A 20,809-nucleotide genomic window follows, 5' to 3' on the forward strand; every position below is an offset into this window, starting at 1 on the left:
CCACACATTTCCTCAAATGGCTTCCATACTTAACAAGTTAAAATACAAGTTAAAATACAATTAATTAAAAAAAAAGTGCAGTTATTTATGCGCATTATATAACCTTATAGCAGCTGGTAAACAGGACTTCCTATGTCTCTCAGTTTTGCACATTGGTGCAATCAGCCTCTGACTGAAGATGCTGCTCTTGATCACCTTCAGGGCATGGAGTGGGTGAGTGGGGTTGGTCATTATTGAACCCAGTTTGTTCAGAGTTCTGGCCTCTGCCACCTGCTGGACCGTTCGTTGCTCAGCCCCGACCACTGAGCCGGGCTTCCTGATTAGCTTGTCCAGTCTGTTTTTGTCCGCTATGCGGGCGCCATCTCCCCAACAGGCCACAGCAAAAAACAGAGCACTGGCCACCACTGAATGGTAGACACTGCACAGTAGGGGTTAGCAGATGTTAAATGACCTCAGCCTCCTTAAAAAATACAGTTGGCTTTGTCCCTTCCTGTACACCGCCTCCATATGACACTTCCAGTTCAGCTCACTGTCAAGCTGCACCCCAAGGTGCCTGTGGTTGGCGACCACCTCCACCTCAGTGCCCTTAATGGTGATTGGTGTTGCTTGAGTCCTCCTCCTCCCCCTCCTGAAGTCCACAACTATCTCCTTGGTTTTTTTGGTGTTAAGATGGAGGTTATTGTGTGCACTCCACTCCACAAAGTTACTTATTATGTCTCTATACTCCTCCTCATTGCCCCCTTTAATGAGGCCGACAACAGCTGAGAACGAATGGGCGACGTTTGGAGGTCGAGACCCTTCCTCAGACTGAGAGTCGCAGGAGAGATGTAGACGGTGATGTGGAGTGAAAAGCTTTACATAGAAACATGGACAATAGGTGCAGGAGGAGGCCATTCGGCCCTTCGAGACATTCAATATGATCATGGCTTTTCATCCACAGTCAGTACCCCGTTCCTGCCTTCTCCCCATATCCCCTGACACTGCAATCGTTAAGAGCCCCATCTAGCTCTCTCTTGAAAGAAAGTATCCAGAGAACCGGCCCCCACCGCCCGCTGAGGCAGCAAATTCCACAGACTCACAACCCTCTGTGAGAAAAAGTGTTTCCTCGTCTCCGTTCTAATTGGCTTACCCCTTATTCTTAAACTGTGGCCCCTGGTCCTGAATTCCCCCAACATCGGGAACATGTTTCCTGCCTCTAGCGTGTCCAAACCTTTAATAATCTTGTATGTGTCAATCTTCTTCTTCTTATCGAGTCCACACACAAGATTAGAAGTTGTTCAGCCAGAGCTGAACACACTTCTCGGCATCTGCACAATGGTGTCTGTCTTGCGCTTCTTGTGCTTCTTGTGCGTGGTGGTGGAAAGATTGGTTGAAACAGGGCCGCGACGTGAACGCTCTTTCCTTGGCCCCTATGTGTCAATAAGATATCCTCTCATCCTAAACTCCAGAGTATACATGCCCAGCCGCTCCATTCTCTCAGCATATGACAGTCCTGCCATCCCGGAAATTAACCTTGTAAACCCACACTGCACTCCCTCAATAGCAAGAATGTCCTTCCTCAAGGTAGATAAGGTGCTGGAGAAATTTAGCGGGTGCAGCAGCTATGGAGCGAAGGAAATCGGTAACCTTTCAGGCCGAAACCCTTCTTCAGACTCCTTCCTCAAAGGTGGAGACCAAAACTGCACATAATTGAATTGAATTGAATCCTTTATTTGTCATTCAGACCTTTTGGTCTGAACGAAATACTCCAGATGTGGTCTCACTAGGGCCCTGTACAATTGCAGAAGGACCTCTTTGCTCCTAAACTCAACTCCTCTTGTTATGAAGGCCAACATGTCATTCGCTTTCTTCACAGCCTGCTGTACCTGCATGTTTACTTTCATTGACATGGACAAGGACCCCCAGATCCTGTTGTACTTCCCCTTTTCCCACCTTGACATCATTTAGATAATAATCTGCCTTCCTGTTTTTGCTACCAAAGTGGATAACCTCACATTTATCCACATTAAACTGCATCTGCCCACTCACCCAACCTGTCCAAGTCACCCTGCATTTTCAGAGTATCCTCCTCACAGTTCATACTGCCGCATAGCTTTGTGTTATCTGCAAATTTGCTAATGATACTTTGAATCCCTTCATCTAAATTATTGATATATATTGTAAATAGTGGTGGTCCCAGGACCAAGCCTTGCGGTACCCCACTAGTCACTGCTTGCCATTATGAAAGGTACCCTTTAACCCCTATTCTTTGTTTCCTGTCTGCCAACCTATTTTCTATCCATGTCAGCACTCTACCCCCAATACCATGTGCCCTAATTTTGCCCACTAATCTGCTATGTGGAACCATATCAAATGCTTTCTGAAAGAGCCAGTCCACTACATTCACTGGGTCTCCATTGTCCATTTTCCTTGTTACATCCTCAAAAAATTCCAGACTATTAGTCAAGCATGATTTCCCCTTCGTAAATCCATGCTGACTTGGACCGATCCTGTTACTGCTATCCAAATGAGCCGCAATTTCATCTTTTTATGATTGACTCCAGCATCTTCCCCACTACCGATGTCAGGTTAACTGGTCTATAATTCCCTGTTTTCTCTCTCCCGCCTTTCTTAAAAGTGGGATAACATTAGCTACCCTCCAATCCACAGGAACAGATCCTGAGTCTATAGAGCATTGGAAAATGATCACAGATGCGTCCACAATTTCAAAAGCCACTTTCTTAAGTACCCTGGGATGCAGACCATCAGGCCCTGGGGATTTATCAGCCTTCCGTCCCATCAGTCTACCCAACACCATTTCCTGCCTAATGTGCATTCCTTTCAGTTCCTCTGTCACCCCAGAGCCTCTGGCCACTAGTACACCAGGAAGATTTTTCCTTCGCTCCATAGATGCTGCTGCACCTATGTGTTTCTCCAGCTTTTTTGTGTACCAGGTAGATTGTTTGACTCCTCCTTAGTGAAGACGGATCCAAAGTACCTGTTCAACTCATCTGCTAGTTCCTTGGTCCCCATAATAAATTCACCACAATAGATTCTGTTAACCCAAAGAGCTAAATCTTATTCTCTCTTGAAAACATCCAGTGAATTGGCCTTCACTGCCTTCTGTGGCAGAGAATTCCACAGATTCACAACTCTCTAGGTGAAAAGGTTTCTCCTCATCTCACTCATAAATGGCTGACCACCTTATGCTTAAACTATGAGCCCTGGTTCTGAACTCCCCCAATATGGGGAACATGTTTCCTGCATCTGTCCAATTCCTTAACGACTTTTTATATTTCTATAAGAACCCCTCTCATCCTTCTAAATTCCAGTCAATACAAGCCCAGTCGACCCATTCTTTCAGTGTATGTCAGTCCCGCCATCCCGGGAATTAACCTGGTGAACCTACACTGCACACTCTCAATAACATGTATGTCCTTCCTCAAACGAGATCTATGGACTTGTCGAATCATTCTTTAATACTGGCGATAATTCAGGAAAACTTACAGTTGCTAGATTGGCTATTCTGTTACGTTGTTGGAGATATTGGGGAGATCACCATTGGGGGAGGGCCTGAGGGGGGAGAGAGGAAGAGAGTGGGGGAAAGAGAGTGGGGGAAAGAGAGAGGGGGGAGAGAGAGAGGAAAGAGGGGGGAGAGAGAAAGAGGGGGGAGAGAGGGGGGGTGAGAGAGAGAGAGAGGGGAAGAGAGAGGGGGGGGGGGGGAGAGAAAGGGGGGGAGAGAGAGAGGGGGAAGAGAAAGGGGGAGAGAGTGGAAGAGAGGGGAGAGAGGGTGAGAGAGGGGGGAGAGAGAGATAGAGGAAGAGAGAGAGAGAGGGGAAGTGGAAAAACAGGAGGGGAGAGATAAATAGAGAGGAAGGAAGAGAGAAAGGGATGAATGGGAGAGAGAAGGGGAGGAGGGAGAGCAGCATATCTTGTAGAGTGTAGATTTGGAGCGTGCAGCGCAGTGTAGAGAGAAGGGTGAAGAGAAAGGGGGGGACTGAGGGAAAGGGAAGAGAAAGTGAGAAAGAGGGACAGACAGAGAGAGCGAGAGGGAGAAAGAGGGGGGGAGAGAGAGGGGGGCATTTAACACAATCATGCTTTATTTTGCTTTTATTAATGCATTTCGTCGTCTAATTGCTGATTTTTGGCACAAATAACTTCAATCTAAAACATTTAGATCCAAACTTAAATACACATATATATTATATCTGTCGCTGAGCACCCATAAAAATATCTCGCAATAATGCTCTTTGGTTCAGAGGTTTGGTACGTAGGTGTCGGCCCAGTGTTTCAGGTCCCAGGCCTGTGTTCCGGGCTTTGCCCGAAGATCTGGGCTTCTGGGCCTGTGTTTCAAAGGCATCAAGGGTGTTTTATGGGCCTCGGGCCTATTTTGTGGTCTCAGGTCCTGTATTTTAGGCCCCAGGCATGTGTTCTGGGCTTTGGCCTAAGTTCTGTAAATTCCGAGCCTGTGCTTCGTAGGCCCCAGGGCAGTATTATAGGCCCGTGTTGTATGCCTTGGCCTAACCTGGGGGCTTTGGTTTACGTTCTGGGCCTCCAAGTCTGTGTTGTAGCCTCAGGGTTGTGTTGTATCTCCGAGCCTGTGTTATAGGCTCCAGGCCTAAGTTCTGGGCTTTCTAGCCTGTGCTGTGCCGTAGGCCTGTGTTATAGACTCCAGGCCTGTATTTTAGGCCTTGGGCCTGTGTTGTGGGCTTTGACCTATGCTCTGGGCTGCAGAGCCTGTGTTTTGTAGGCCTCATGGCAATGTTACAGGCCCGGGCATAACCTCTGGGCTTTGGCCTAAGTTATGGGCCTCGGAGCCTGTCAAGTAAAGGTCTACTGGAGTCAGGCTCCTGTTGCTAGAGAAGGCCTAGTCTGTTGTCAAGGAAGGCCTACTGCCAACAGGCTTCTGTTGCGAAGGAAGTTCTACTGGTATCAGGCTCCCGTTGCTAAGAAACTCACACAGAAGCGCTCGCTCACTCCATCACTAATAAATGAATCTTTTCCCCACTGCTTCTCACAATGAATGCTTCTTGTAGTTTTGGGGACCAGAATAGCACACCACACTCCCCAAGTATTGCCCCACATGCACACCAACATCTTTTGTACAGCAGCTCTAACATGATGCATGTCCCAACTAACTCTTGTACTCAATTCTCTGACTGATGATGAAGGAGATCAAGTTTGACAAACTGCTGCTGCTGCTTCTTCATCACCCCGTCTATCTGTCTATCTGTGTGTTAGTGCTTTCAGAGTATTATGCACTCTCCCCCCCTCTCTCTCAGTAAGTTTGTAGACAGCAGCGACAGCAGCAAAATTGGTGATGTACAGGACTTTAAAAGCAAGCGACTGACTTACTCTCTGAAATTGCAGCTGGGTCCAGATTAACTGGAAATGTGGGCCAAGGAATAATGGCAGATTGAATTTAACTTGGACAAGTGCAAAGTGGGAAGTTAAATCAGTGCAGCAGCAGCAGCAGCAGGACTTACACTGTAAATGGCAGCAGAGCCCCAGAGAATTTTGTAGGAGGAAACAGAGACCGCCGAATAGTATGAGTGCATGATTGTCTGAAAGCGATAAGACAGGGTGATAAGGAAGCAGTTTGTCAAACTTGTCTTCATCAGTCAGAGCACTGAGTACATGACTTGGGACAAGAGCTGTAACTAAAAATGTTCGTACAAAAAAAAGAGAGAGAGCGAGGGAGGGAGTGAGAGAGAGGGGGGGGGAGAGAGAGAGGGGGGGAAACGAAAAGAGAGAAAGAGGGAGAGAAAATGATGACATGCAACAAATTCATACAAAAGCACAGTAAATTTCTTCCAAAAACACCATAAATTACATACAAAATCACAATAAAACTGATCCTGCACCATCTATATTATTCCCATAAATACCTGCCATTGTTGATCCACTGTCAACCCTGCTAGGGTATCTTTCCAGTCAACTTTGGCCAGCTCCTCCCTCATGGCTCCATAGTCTCCTTTGTTCAACTGTAATACTGACACCTCTGATTTTCATTTCCCTCTCCCTCTCAAATTGTTGATTAACACGTATCATATTATGGCAGACAAAAGTGCTGGAGAAACTCAACGGGTGCAGCAGCACCTATGGAGCGAAGGAAATAGGCAACGTTTTGGGCCGAAACCTTTCTTCAGACTGATGGAGGGTGGGGTGGGGGGGGGGGGGGCAGGGAGAAGAAAGGAAAAAGGAAGAGGAGGAGCCCGAGGGCTGAGGGAGAGCTGAGAAGGGGAGGAGACAGCAAGGGCTACCGTAAATTGGAGAATTCAATGTTTATGCCACTAGGTTGCAGACTGCCCAAGCGGAATAGGAGGTGCTGTTCCTCCAATTTCTGATGGTGCTCACTCCGGCCATGGAGGAGGCCCAGGACGGAGAGGTCGGATTCGGAATGGGAGGGGGAGTTGAAGTGCTGAGCCGCCGAGAGGTTAGGTTGGTTAATGCGGACCGAGCGGAGGTGTTCGGCGAAACGATCGCCAAGCCTACGCTTGGTCTCACCAATGGTCATATTATAGTCATAATAATCATATTATGGTCACTACCGACCTCCTAATGGCTCCTTTACCTCGAGTTCCCTTATTAAATCTAGTTCATTACACAACACTAAATCCAGAATTGCTTTCTCCCTCCCTGGTAGGTTCCAGTACAAGTTGCTCTAAGAATCCATCACGGAGGATCTCCCCGAATTCCCTTTCTTGGGGTCCTAAACCAACCTGATTTTTCCAGTCTACCTGCATGTTGAAATCTCCCATAATAACCTTAGCATTACCTTTACGACATGCCAATTTTAAGTCTTGATTCAACTTGCACCCTATATCCAGGCTATAGTTTGGGGGGCCTGTAGATAAGTCCCATTAGTGTATTTTTACTCTTACAATTCAAAGTAACATAGAAAATAAGTGCAGGAGGCCATTCAGCCCTTCGAGCCAGCACCGCCATTCATTGTGATCATGGCTGACCGTCCCCTATCAATAACCCATCCAGTGATTTGGCCTCCACTGCCCTCTGTGGCAGGGAATTCCATAAATTCACAGTTCCTCAGTTATATCCTCAGTTCTATCCATGCTGCCAAATTCCTCAGTTCTATCCATACTGACTCCACATCTCCTGATTCTATGTCACCCCTTGCAAGGAACTGAATTTCATTCCTCACCAACAGAGCAACCCCACCCCCTCTGCCCACCTGTTTGCCTTTTCGATAGGACGTTTACCCTTGAATATTTAGTTCCCAGCCCTGGTCCTCTTGCAGCCATGTCTCTGTAATTCCCACAATATCAAACTTGCCCATTTGTAACTGAGCCTCGAGCTCACCCACTTTATTTCTTATACTTCACACATTCATATACAACACTTTAATTTTGGTATTCTCCTCCCCTCTCACACCAGTCACTATTGGCCCTGACCTTACTCTCTTATCCTTTCTCGAACTTTCCTTCCCATTAATTCGAGAGTCTTTTGTAACTTTTCCTGTACTCACTCCCAATTTGTCATTCCCTCCTCTCCCACTATTTAGTTTAAACCCACACATATAGCACTGGCAAACCTGCCTGCCAGAACATTGGTCCCCCTCAAGTTAAGGTGTAAAGGGCCTGTCCCACGAGCATGCGACTCCATGCAGCAAGCGTGACCTAAAGCCCGCAGCCAACTCAACACCATACGCATGGAGGTCGAGTGAGTGATGTGAAGTTCGAGCGAAGTCCGACGGGCGTACGGCGTCGAGGCGGTGCGTACGGCATCGAGGAGGCGGGACCAGCTCCGCACAACTCCATACGGCTCCGGCGATCGAAGTGGGACCAGCCCCGCGAGTCCGTACGGCTCAAGCGACCACATTAGGTCACGCTTGCCGCATGTAGGCGCATGCTGGTGGGACCGGCCCTTTAGGTCGCGCTTGCCGCATGGAGTCACATGCTCGTGGGACAAGCCCTTAACCTGTCCCTTTTATGCAGGTCATCCCTACCCCAGAAGAAATCCCAGTGGTCTATACATCTAAATCCTCGCTCCCTGCACCAGCCGCCCAGCCACACATTCAGATCCCCCATCTCCCTATTCCTGCCCTCACTGGCAGGAGGGCAGTCTTTTTCGTTCCTGGGCATTCAAGTTGCCAAACCAGGTCATGATGCAACCAGTTAATGTGTAAGAAAGAACTGCTGATACTGGTTTAAATCAAAGGTAGATAGAAAATGCTGGAGTAACTCAGCAGGTGAGGCAGCATCTCTGGAGAGAAGGAATGGGCGACGTTTCGTGTCGAGACCCTTCTTCAGACTGATATCAGGGGAGTGGGAGATACAGAAATAGAATGTAGTCGGAGACCGTAAAACTTGTGGTAGAACTGGGAAGGGGAGGGGATGGAGATAGAAGGCAGAGAAGTCAATGTTCATACAGCTGGGGTGCAAACCACCCAAACAAAATATGAGATGCTGTTCCTCCAATCTGCACGGAGCCTCACTCTGACAATGGACAGAAAGGTCAGATTGGGAATGGGAGGGGGAGTTGAAGTGCTGAGCCACCGGGAGATCAGGTAGGTTAAGACGGACTGAGCAGAGGTGTTCAGCGTAACGATCACCGAGCCTGCGCCTGGTCTCGCCGATGTAGAGGAGTTGACACTTGGAACAGCAGATGCAGTAGATGAGGTTGCAGGAGGTGCAAGTGAACCTCTGCCTCACCTGGAAATACTTTTTGGGCGCTTGAATGGAGTCAGTTTGGGTCCTTGGATGCAACCAGTCAATGTGCTCTCTAATGTACATCTGTAGAAGTTCAATAGAATCCTCTCTCCGTAATCTTCTCAGTAAATGTACTTTCTTTATAATTGCAACAGTGTGCTGGGCCTAGGAAAGATCTTCGTACATATGCACACCCAGGAATTTGAAGTTTTTGACAAACAGGATTGTAGGTCCTCATAGTAAGCATGCAGGCACAGCAGGCAGTGAAGAAAGCTAATGGCATGTTGGCCTTCATAACAAGAGGAGTTGAGCATAGCAGCAAAGAGGTCCTTCTGCAATTGTACAGGGCCCTAGTAAGACCACACCTGGCGTATTGTGTGCAGGTTTGGTCTACAAATTTGAGTAAGGACATTCTTGCTATTGAGGGAGTACAGCGTAGGTTTACAAGGTTAATGGTGTAGGAGATTGCAACCTTCATGTGGTCCGCCCTGTTTTAACGAATGCAATCAACCTGGCGTGCACAATCAAATAAGATCAAATGGAACAAGTTGTCTGACAACTTTAGGCCGTGCACGCCACGCAAGAAGAAGACCAGGTTAATTCCTGGGATGGCGGTCTGTCATATGTTGAAAGAATGGAGCGACTGGGCATGTACACACTGGAATTTAGAAGGATGAGAGGGCATCTTATTGAAACATGTTTATTAAGGGATTGGACACGCTAGAGGCAGGAAACGTGTTCCCAATGTTGGGGGAGTCCAGAGCCAGGGGCCACAGTTTGGGAATAAGGGGTCGGCCATTTAGAACGGAGATGAGGAAAAACGTTTTCACCCAGAGAGTTGTGAATCTGTGGAATTCTCTGCATCAGAAGGCAGTGGAGGCCAATTCTCTGGATGCTTTCAAGAGAGAGTTAGATAGAGGGAGAGGGTAGAGGTCCGAAGATGTCCTGGATGGAGATGGACATAATGCCGTAGTAAATCTGGTCTATGCTATGTCCACGGGCACGAAGAGCCTGTTTCCGCGCTGTATCTCTAAACTAAACTAGTATGTGAACGGGCGATCGCTGGTCGGCGCGGACTCTGTGGGGCCGAGGGGCCTGTTTCCGCGCTGTATCTCTAAACTAAACTAGTGTATGAACGGGCGATCGCTGGTCGGCGCGGACTGGGCGGTTTGCGCGCTGTTTCTCCAGACCAGAGCTTTGAGATTGCACTACTGTTGTGCGCTGTTCTGTGGCTCTCCTCTCCACACTCTAGTTAATAATGTGTCCTTCATCACTGTGCCCTGTTTACTCTGCAAATAACATGTGAACAAAGATCCTCATCAACATCCTGGTGCAGATGACTGTAAATTAATCTGGTTTTGAAGGGTCTGTGCCCAACGTTGGACGTTGCCAACAGCTGAGATAAGTATCAAAATTGAGTTGTATCAACGGGCTGAGGTGACCTAGATAGTTGGATGCTTCACAACGCCAACTACACACAGCTACTGACGTCCGTATCCAAGGTGATCAACCCACTGGAACACACAACAGTCCAGCACAGGAACAGGCCCTTCAGCCCACAATGTCTGTACCCAACACCCACGCCAAGTTAAACTCATCGCCTTCGCCTGCACGTGATCCATATCCCTCCATTCCCTTTATGTCCATGTGCCTATCGGATACTCTCCTAAACGCCCCAAACGCCACTATCGTATCTGCCTCCACCACCACCCCTGGCAGCGTGTTCCAGGCACCCACCACCATCTGAATATACCACTAGGGGCGCCGTCATCGATGGCAGCCTCGCCAACAGTCTGTCTGTCTTTTCGCTTTTTTTGTTATTTTTAGTGTGTATTAAAAGTTTGTGTAAATGTTCTCTGGTTTGTTTCATGTGTGTGTGTGGGGTGGGGGGGGGGGGGGTTGGGGTAATGTTCTTACCTTGCCGGAGATGCGATTGTTTTCCGGATCGTATCTCCGGTCGCTCTGCGGCATGACATCATGGAGCTGGAGGCCTCGCTCGGGACTGACATTGAGCCCCACCGCGGGGATGTGGTTACCATCGGAGCTTGCGACCCCTTGCCTGAGATCGACGCTCCAACCGCGGCCTGCGGATTTCACCATCGAGGAGCTCGCAGTCGCGGATAGAGACCGATGTCGGGAAGCTCCAAACGACGCAGGAGGTGCAACCAGCCCCGACCCGGCGCCTGATCGCCCTGCGAGGGTGGCTGAGATTTCACCCGCGATGCAGGAGGCCTGACCGCCGGCTACGGGAGTAAGATCGTCCCGTCAACAGAAGGCTCGAGGCTCCCGACTGTGGGAGAACAAAGAAGGGAAGATATTGGACTTTTTTCGCCTTCTATCACAGTGAGGAATGTGGAGGAGTCACTGTGGTGGATGTTTATGTTAAAATGTATTTTGCGTGTTCTGTTGCTTATTATTGGTATGGCGGACTTGGCAAATGAAATTCCTCGTATGTTGCAAAACATACTTGGTTGATAAAGTATTATTGTATTATATTGTGTAAACAACCTGACCTGCACAGAAATCCTTTACACTTTGTCTACGCCCTCTAGTCTTGGACACCTCCACACTGGGGGAAAGGATCTGACTATCTGCCCTATCTACGCCTCTCATAATCTTATTTCCTTCTGTGTCTCCCTTCAAACATATGACATTCTAGAGAAAATCGAAAGCTCTCTAATCTCTCCCTGTAGCTGGAACCCTCTAATCCAGGCAATGTCCTGGTAAACCACCTCTGCACCCTCGCCAAAGCCTCCACATCATGTAATGGATGCAATAGACAATAGACAACTGGTGCATGAATAGGCCATTCGGCCCTTCGAGCCAGCACCGCCATTCAATATGATCATGGCTGACCATCCACAATTCCTGCCTTCTCACCATATCCCCTGACTCCGCTATCTTTAAGAGATCCATCCAACTCTCTCCTGAAATCATCCAGAGAATTGGCCTCCACTGCCTTCTGAGGCAGAGAATTCCACAGATTCACAACTCTCCGTTCTAAATGGCCTACCCCTTATTCTTTATCTGAAGCCCCTGGTTCTGGACCCCCTCAACATCGGGAACATGATTCCTGCCTCTTGCGAGTCCAATCCCTTAATAATCTTATATGTTTCAATAAGATCCCCTCTCGTACTTCCTAGTTCGAAAGTATACAAGCCCAGCCCCTCAATCCAATCAACACACGACAGTCCTGCCATCCCGGGAATTAACCTGGTGAACCTACGCTGCATTCTCCCAATAGCAAGAATGTCTTTCCTCAAATTTGTAGACCGAAACTGCACAGATTACTCCAGGTGTGGTCTCACTAGGTCCCTGTACAACTGCAGAAGGACCTCTTTGCTCCGATACTCAACTCCTCTTGTTATGAAGGCCAGTATGCCATTCGTTTTCTTCACTGCCTGCTGTACCTGCATGCTTACTTTCAGTGACTGATGAACATGGACCCCCAGATCTCTTGGGGGTTCTCCGCACCCTCTCCAAAGCCCCCACATCGTCCCTGTAATGGGGGCGACCAGAACTGCTCGCAAGTAAGCATGCAGGTACAGCAGGCAGTGAAGAAAGCTTATGGTATTTTAGCCTTCATAACAAGAGAAGTTGAGTATAGGTGCAAAGAGGTCCTTCTGCAGTTGGACAGGGCTTTGGTGAGACCACACCTGGAGTATTGTGTGGAGTTATGGTCCCCTAATTTGAGGAAGGACATTCTTTCCATTGAGGGAGTGCGGCGTAGATTCATGAGATTTAGTACATCGATGCTGTTCAGGAGCTTGCCATCAACAGTAGAATTTGCTCTTACATTCGACCTCCCAAAGTGCAACAACTCACACACGTGCTCGGGTTAAACTCCGTCTGCCATTTCTCTGCCCGTTTCTGTAGCTGATCTATATCAATGTTACAGTCACAGTTTAGTTTATTGTCACATGTACCGAGTCACCCGAAAGACAATACATGATTACAATCGCCCTTCGTCCCAACTTGCCCACACCGGCCAACATGCCGCATCTACACTAGTTACAGAGTCACAGAAACAGGCCTTTCAGCCCAACTTGCCCACACCGGCCAACATGCCCCATCTACACTAGTCACAGGGTCAAGAAAACAGGCCCTTCAGCCCAACGCCCACACTGGCCAACATGACCCACCTACACTAGTCACAGTGTCACAAAAACAGGCCCTTCGTCTGAACTTGCCCACACCGACCAACATGCTCCATCTACACTAGTCACAGAGTCACGGAAACAGGCCCTTCAGCCCAACTTGCCCACACCGGCCAACATGTCCCATCTACACTATTCCCACCTGCCTGCGTTTGGCCCATATCCCTCCAAATCTGTCCTATCCATGTACCCGTCCAAGTGTCTCTCAAATGTTGTGATAGTCCCTGCCTCAACTACCGCCTCAGGCAGCTCGTTCCATACACCATACACGTGTGTGGAAAAGGTGCCCCTCAGGGTCCTATTACATCATTTCTTCTTCACCTAAAACCTGTGTCCTCTGGTCCTCGATTCCCCTACTATGTGCATCTACACGATCTATTCCTTTCATGATTTTACACACCTCGACAAGATCACCCCTCATCCTCCTGCGCTCCAAGGAATAAAGTCCCAGCCTGCCCCAACCTCTCCTTGTAGCTCAGGCCCCTCGAGTCCTGGCAACACCCTCGTAAATCTTCTCTGAACCCTTTCCAGCTCGACGACATCTTTCCTATAACACGGTGCCCAGAGCTGAACACAATACTCTAAATGCGGTCTCACAGTGGTATGAATCCCTGTGCCCAGCACATCTTTTTATTTAACCAAAAATAGATTTATTGGAGTATTTACAATACTATTTACACTGCTAAATAATTGGAAACAAAACCCACCACCATAGTATAACTCAGTCAAATATTCTTAAATAACTATTTCCCCATTGTTATTAATGATAGATTCCACTTGCCGGCTCGGGCAGAGCCCTCTAACGCCTGGCATCGTGACTCGTGGATGGCCAGCATGGCCAGGCTCAGGTGCAAACAAGACCAGGACATTCTGAAGAAGGATCTCGACCCGAAACGTCACCTATCCAGAGACGATGCCTGTCCCGCTGAGTTACTCGGGCATTGTGTGTTGATCTCCAAGCAGGACATCTTCAGCCCTCTACCCTCTCTCCCCTACGCACATGGTGTCCGAAGATGAAGATGGTGGGTGGGAAGTGCAGGCAGAAGGCAAGGCTCAGCCACTTTAGATATTGGAACAGTGGCTGCAACCTCACACACTCCATGTAGACATGGACTCAAGCTCTCCCAGCCCACAAAAGTGGCAGGCGGCTGGCGAGTCTGTGAACCGCGAGAGAAACAGGTTGCACGGGGACTCCTCGGGGCAGTACCCTGGCCACAAGATCAGCAGCAGCAGAGAAGAGAACATTTTGTCCCCTCCATTATCTGATTGTTGTGCATCAAGGTATCACATGCCTTGCATCCGGCCAGATATAGACTCTTCATCCATCTGCCAAGATGCAGAATCACACACGGCACTTTGCCTGCCTGCCTGCTTTGTGTGGAGCATCTTGGCAAAGTGCTGGAGGCAGAGCAGCAGAGGGCGAAATTGATTTGGATGGGAATGTACGTGGCAGGGTTGGCAAGTTTGCAGATGGCACACAAGTGGGTGGCCAGTCTGAAGAAGTTGTCTCGACCTGAAACATCACCCATTCCTTCTCTCCAGAGATGCTGCCGGTCCCGCTGAGTTACTCCATCACTTTGTCTATCTTGGGTGGGATTGCCGATAGTGAAGACGGTCGTCAGAAATTGCAGCAGGATCTGGATCGGTTGGCCAGGTGCGCGGAGGAATGGTTGATGGAATTTAATACAGAGAATTGTGAGGTGTCGCATTTTGGGGCGTCTAACAAGGGCAGGGCCTACACAGTAAATGGTAGGCCTCTTGGTAGTGTTGTAGAGCAAAGGGATCTAGGAGTACAAGTGCATGGTTCCATGAAGGTCGAGTCGCAGGTAGATAAGGTGGTCAAAAAGGATTTTGGCATTTTGGCCTTCATCGGTCAGAGCATTGAGTATGGAAGTTGGGAGGTCATGTTGCAGTTGTATAAGACCTTGCTGAGACGCTGTGTTCAGTTCTGGGCACCAGGTTATACGAAAAATATTTTGAAGCTTGAAAGGGTTGAGAAAAAATTTACAAGGATGTTGCCAGGACTAGAGGGTGTGAGCTATAGGGAGAGGTTCAGTAGGCTGGGTCTCTATTCCATGGAGCGCAGGAGGATAAAGGGAGATCTTATTGAGGTGCATAAGCTCATGAGAGGGATAGATCGGGTAGATTCACAGAGTCTCTTGCCCAGAGTAGGGGAATGGAGGACCAGAGGACAGGTTTACGGTGAGGGGGAAGATTTAATGGGAACATGATGGGGCATAACATGACACTGCACTTGTATTTGCTGGCCTTGCACGCTGCTTGAAGTGGCATGAAACTGCACTTGAATTTGGTGGCCTTGCACCCTGCTTGAAATGGAATTTCAAGGAATAGCCGTGAGTCAACTTCCAGCCCACCAGCCATGAGCAAGTGTGCTGCCAGCACAACAGGCTTGAGTGACTGAGCCGCTAGCCCAAGAATCCATTCGGCCACAATGTCCATACTAGCCCTCTGGAAGCCAGTCCATTCAGCCCACAACGCCCATACTAGCGCCCCAGAAAGCCCCCCACTGGCCTCCAATATTGGAATTGGTGGAGAGGTGGAATATTGCGTTGGGTGACCAGTCCTCCCGTGTGGACACTTAGTTTAGTCAATTATTAAAAATAATATTTTCAGTATAATATAAAAGAAAACAAAAACCACCACCATAATACGAGTCAAACAAATATATTAAATGAACAACTATACAATTATAATACAATCCACATCGAGGATGACTTCCACCCCCCCCCCCCCCCCAGTCGCTCTCTAATACCACCTGGACACGGACGGAACCCCGGAAAAGGGGCAGACAGCCGGCTCGGGCAGAGTCCTCTTCAAGTTCAAGTACAAGTGAGTTTATTGTCATGTGTCCCTGATAGGACAATGAAATTATTGCTCTGCTTCAGCACACAGAACGTAGTAGGCATTGACTACAAAAGAGATCAGTGTGTCCATATACCATTGTATAAATATATACACACATGAATAATAGTAAGATTAAACGAGAATTTACCAGTTCGAAGTTTGATCGTTATTTAATGAGGAGTAACGTTGAGGGATTACGTGAAGAACCCGCCAGGCCGTATGCGTGACATTCTTCAAAGCAGCGGTGTGAAATCACAGATATCAGTAATGACTGAACATAGTAAGATTAGAGAAGAGGTTACCAGTTGAACTTTATGATCAAGGGTGGGAGCGGAGGGCACGTAATCCCTCAACGTTACTCCTCATAAAATAACGATCAAACTTCGAACTGGTAAGTACTCGTTTAATCTTACTATTTTACTTCGGAGTCACGTAAGTGACTACGTGAAGATTTCAAAGCTCTGTGATTTCATGCCGTGGAAACGAGTCCATGCATCACATCTGCCTTAATTGACGGAGGAATTGTGTTAACAGGTTTAAACATGAATCCGACATTGAAATCCATGATAAAGTTATTAACAACAAATTATAGCCCCTATTTCATGGGGGTGAAATCATATTACAGAACTTAAAATTGATTCTGCAAAAGTTCCAGGTTTAACCACTGGTTTATGGTAGAATTGTTGGAGCGTTTTTTCCCTTGACCATCCTGCTGTCTCCAGGATCTGGTCCATCGGTACGTCCAACTCCATAGCTGCCGATGTAGCTGCAGCCCTGGCGTAATGAGGTTTGAATATGTTAGTATCCACTCCAGCTGTTGTTAAAACCTGTTTCAGCCATCTGGAAATAGTTTGAACCGACACTTTTTTTTGTGGGGTTGCTTGTGGCTGATTAGTAGTGCCATCTCATAGCCTCTGATGTTTTTGGTGTTCTCCATATATAACAATAAATGTCCTATTATACAGAGACAATCATCTATAGGGTAAGCCCTACATTCTATTTTGAGGCCTGATGGTCCCGGTCTGTTCTGTTTGACTAATTCGTGAATATGAAAAGTTATGTTTCTTGTTGAAGAAGTCATATTGTCCAGCCTTAACTTATGTAAAGACTGTACCCTTTGTGCTGTGACCAAAGCCATCAGCATGACTGTTTTTTTGCAGGGACAGAGCTGTTGCTGGAGACCAGTTCCTTAGCAACGTTAGGACAATACTCACATCCCATATTTGAGAGTACCTGGTTCTTGGGGGATTGATATTAAAAATTCCCCTCATAAGTTTGGTTACCAGGGGGTGAGTCCCAACAGAATGACGCTCTGATCCTCGCCATAGATATGATGAAAGGGCACCTCTGGCGCATTTAATGGCACTGTAAATGAGCCCCTCGTCATAATGGAGGCCTGCCAGGAATTCCAGAACAGACGTTATGTTCATCGAGCTGTAAGTGATGTTGTTTCTGTGACAATATATCTCCCATTTCCTGATGTATACCAGATATTGTTTTTTGGTGGACTGCCTGTGAGCCGCTGGGATAATGTTCAACGTTCGGTCCGTCAGTCCCAGTTCCAGTAGAGGTTTCTTTAAACTCTACAAATTAATAAGTTTGTCGTATTATGACATGGATGGCTATCCCCAGTTACGGGATGAACCAACAAATCTGGTCGTTTCAGGATGGTGATACATGGTTCTAAGACCATGTCGAGTATCACAGTGAACCATGGTTGAGTAGGCCAATTGGGCACTACCAAAATACCAGACGCCGAGTCTTGTTGTATTTTGCGTAATACCCGACTGATGAGGCAGAAAGGAGGGAATGCATAGAAAAACAATTCCCCCAATGCAGCGAAAAAGCATCTATCGCTGATGCCCCAGGGTCTGGTTCCCAAGAAACATAGTTTGGTAACTGGTGATTGCGTCTAGATGCAAATAGATCGATATCTGGTGTTCCATACCGTGGTACAATATCAGCAAATAATTTTATATCCAACATCCATTCGATGTTTTCATTGAATTTGCGTGACCTGGTGTCTGCCACTGAATTTAGGTCACCTGGTAGGTAAGTAGCTGATATCCAAATATTTATCTGGATACACCATTGCCAAATTGTATTAGCCGGACTGTCACATGATGTCCATTTGATTCCACCCATATGGTTAATATATGCCACCACGGTGGTATTGTCAATCTGTAGTCTAACATGCTGGTGATATATTCCAGAACAGTATGACTTTAGGCCATAGAACGCACCCAACATTTCCAGGTAGTTTATGCCATTCCATGATTGCTTTGATTGGTAGCTTCATTGGTCTGTCGAAATGACCAGCATTAATTTTGAGTGCTTGTATTTTTGCCCTTTGTAAATTTTGATAATACAAAGGTCCAAATTGTGTGGCTGGAAAAGCAGCCACTTTTTTGCCAATCACCCTTGCTACCAATCTGATAGATGGTTCACTGATGTCAATGAGGTTGTTGCAGGCCTCAGTTAAGACTGTAGCCTTGTCCTTTGGTAAAGTCACCACCATGTGAACTGAGTCAATAGTGAACCCCACATAATCCATTATGGTGGAAGGCGTTAGTTTAGATTTAATTGGATGGATGATAAACCCCAGTTTCTCAAACACTTGTTTGGTGGCTGATACAGCTAGTTTGGCTAATTCCAAAGTTTTGCTCACAATCAATATGTCATCTAGATAGGCCATGATCATATGTTTTTGTTTCCGAAGAAACGCTAGGGCTGGTTTAAAATGTTTTGTAAACAGCCTGGGCTGATGTTAATCCATTTGGTAGAGCTCTATACTGCCAGAGCTGCCCCATCCAGTAGAATTTTAAATAACGTCTGTGATCAGTCCGTATAGGCACTGAATAGTAAGCATCTTGTAGGTCGATGCTAGCCATGAAGTAGCCTGTGGAAATCAATTGTTTTGCAGTAACAAAGGTTTCCATTTTGAAATGAATATACTGCACAAATGTATTCAATTTGGTCAAATCTATGATGATGCGACAACCACCATCTTTTTTGTTTTTGGTAAAGGTATTAGACACAAATTTCAGAGAATCGTGTTGGGTTTTTTCAATAACCCCCTTAGCGTGGAGTCTCACCAGTTCAGCATGTGCTTCAAATTTTTCTTTTCGTGAAAGTACGAACGTTCGGTTCGGTACATGCTGAACTGGGGCTATTTGTGTGCACAAATTCAATGGTATATCCCTGGATACTGTTTAGGATATAAGTGTCTGTTGTTAATGCACTCCATGCCTCCCAAAAGAAGTGTAATCTCCCACCGATATGTGTATTATCCACACTTCCTATAATTTGTAAGGGACCAGTCCCACCTACCTCCATGGTTACCAGTGGAAAGTTTACTTCTTCCTGTATAGTCTTCGAGGAGGTTGAGGCGCCGGTGTCTGGGTTTGGGTTTGGGGTTTGCGCATTTTCCACGAAGGCCGGTCTGGGCCATGGCCTAAAAAAGACCGCTGTCCTGTATGTCCGGCCTTTGAGCTTTCACCAGCTTCTGATTGTCTTGCTCTGCTGGTGGGTACGTAAGGGTGCTGTATTTGTGTGTAGGAGGTCCTTCCTGTTGTCGCCTTCATGAGCCCCAGGGGTTTTGCCTCCTCATCGAGCTCCTTCTTTCTCCTTCCTGCACCCCCTGTACACTTGTTGTTTGTTCAGAAAACCCCTCTTCAGGGTCAGCCCAGAATTGATCCCCAGTACTCCCCTCTGTCGAGGGAGATGCACTGTGGATCCCTACGTAAGGTGCTGCTGTGGGTGTTTTGTATAACCCATGGTGACTAGACTCCATCTCCCGGAGTCTGTCACGTTGGAGCATCTGCTCCATAAGCCGCTCCATTTGGCCCCAGCAACGCTGGTTCCCGCGGCATTTCTTGCAGTCCGACTTGTCAGAGTCAACGGCTCTGTTCCGTATAGCCTTCCCGCCCGGCCGTGGTGTTGATCTGGCCGGCGCGGGTGCCAAGTCGGGCACAGCTGATCCCACTCACGGTGATCTGGTGCCGTCAGCCGCTGCTAGCTGCCCGCAACTCCGCGGTTCTTTCCAGCCAGTGGAGCCCTTGTGGACTCTTGTCCATAGTTTCCCCTGTGAAAAACAGCACGGGAAACAAAAAACGACCGCAGAGTAATTACCTTACCTGTCGGTCTCGGTTTTAAACTTGCCGCTGCGGGGGACCGCTCCCTCCGCTTGCCGTTTTGACTTGTCAGAGTCAACGGCTCTGTTCTGCGTAGTCTTCCCGCCCGGCCGTGGTGTTGATCTGGCCGGCGCGGGTGCTAAGTCGGGAACAGCTGATCCCACTCACGGGGATGCTGGTGCCTTCAGCTGCTGCTGGCTGCCCGCAACTCCGCGGTCCTCCCCAGCCAGCTTTAGACGCAGCCCTTGTGGACTCTATTTTTGTCCAGTTTCCCCCTGTAAAAAACAGCGCGGGAAACAAAAAACGACCGCAGAGTAATTCACTTACCTGCGGTCTCGGTTTCAAAATTACCGCTGTGGGGGAACGCTCCACCCGGCCTGTCGTTTCGCAATGCGTGAAGCGATATCAAACGCATGCGTCCTGGCGGGTTCTTCACGTAGTCACTCACGTGACTCCGAAGTAAAATAGACTAGTAAAGTGCAAATAACAGATAATGGGTTATTAATGATCAGAGTTTTGTCCGAGCCAGGTTTAATAGCCCGATGGCTGTGGGGAATTAGCTATTCCTGAACCTGGTTGTTGCAGTCTTCAGGCTCCTGTACCTTCTACCTGTGTGTGGCCAGGATGGTGTGGGTCTTTGATGATACTGCCAGCCTTTATAAGGCAGCGACTGCGATAAATCCCCTCGATGGAAGGAAGGTCAGAGCCGATGATGGACTGGGCAGTGTCTATTACTTTTTGTAATCTTTTCCTCTCCAGGGCGCTCAAGTTGCCGAACCAAGCCACGATGCAACCGGTCACCATGCTCTCTACTGTGCACCTGTAGAAGTTAGAGAGAGTCCTCCTTGACAAACCGACTCTCCATAATCTTCTCGTGAAGTAGAGGCGCTGATGTGCTTTCTTGATAATTGCATTAGTGTTGTCGGACGAGGAAAGATGGCACCATGACTCGCGGATGGCCAGCTTGGCCAGGCCCAGGAGCAAACCAACCTGGACATTCTGAAGA

General features: G+C 47.8%; 1 protein-coding gene across 1 annotated transcript in view; it reads left to right on the plus strand.

Annotated features, from left to right (window-relative positions):
- Positions 1 to 20,809, plus strand: part of LOC116969375 (zinc finger protein 615-like) — an 864,645-nt gene that overhangs the window by 691,994 nt on the left and 151,842 nt on the right. The window lies entirely within an intron of this gene.

This window comes from Amblyraja radiata, unplaced genomic scaffold (genome assembly GCF_010909765.2).
Source record: "Amblyraja radiata isolate CabotCenter1 unplaced genomic scaffold, sAmbRad1.1.pri S31, whole genome shotgun sequence".
NCBI lineage: Eukaryota > Metazoa > Chordata > Chondrichthyes > Rajiformes > Rajidae > Amblyraja > Amblyraja radiata.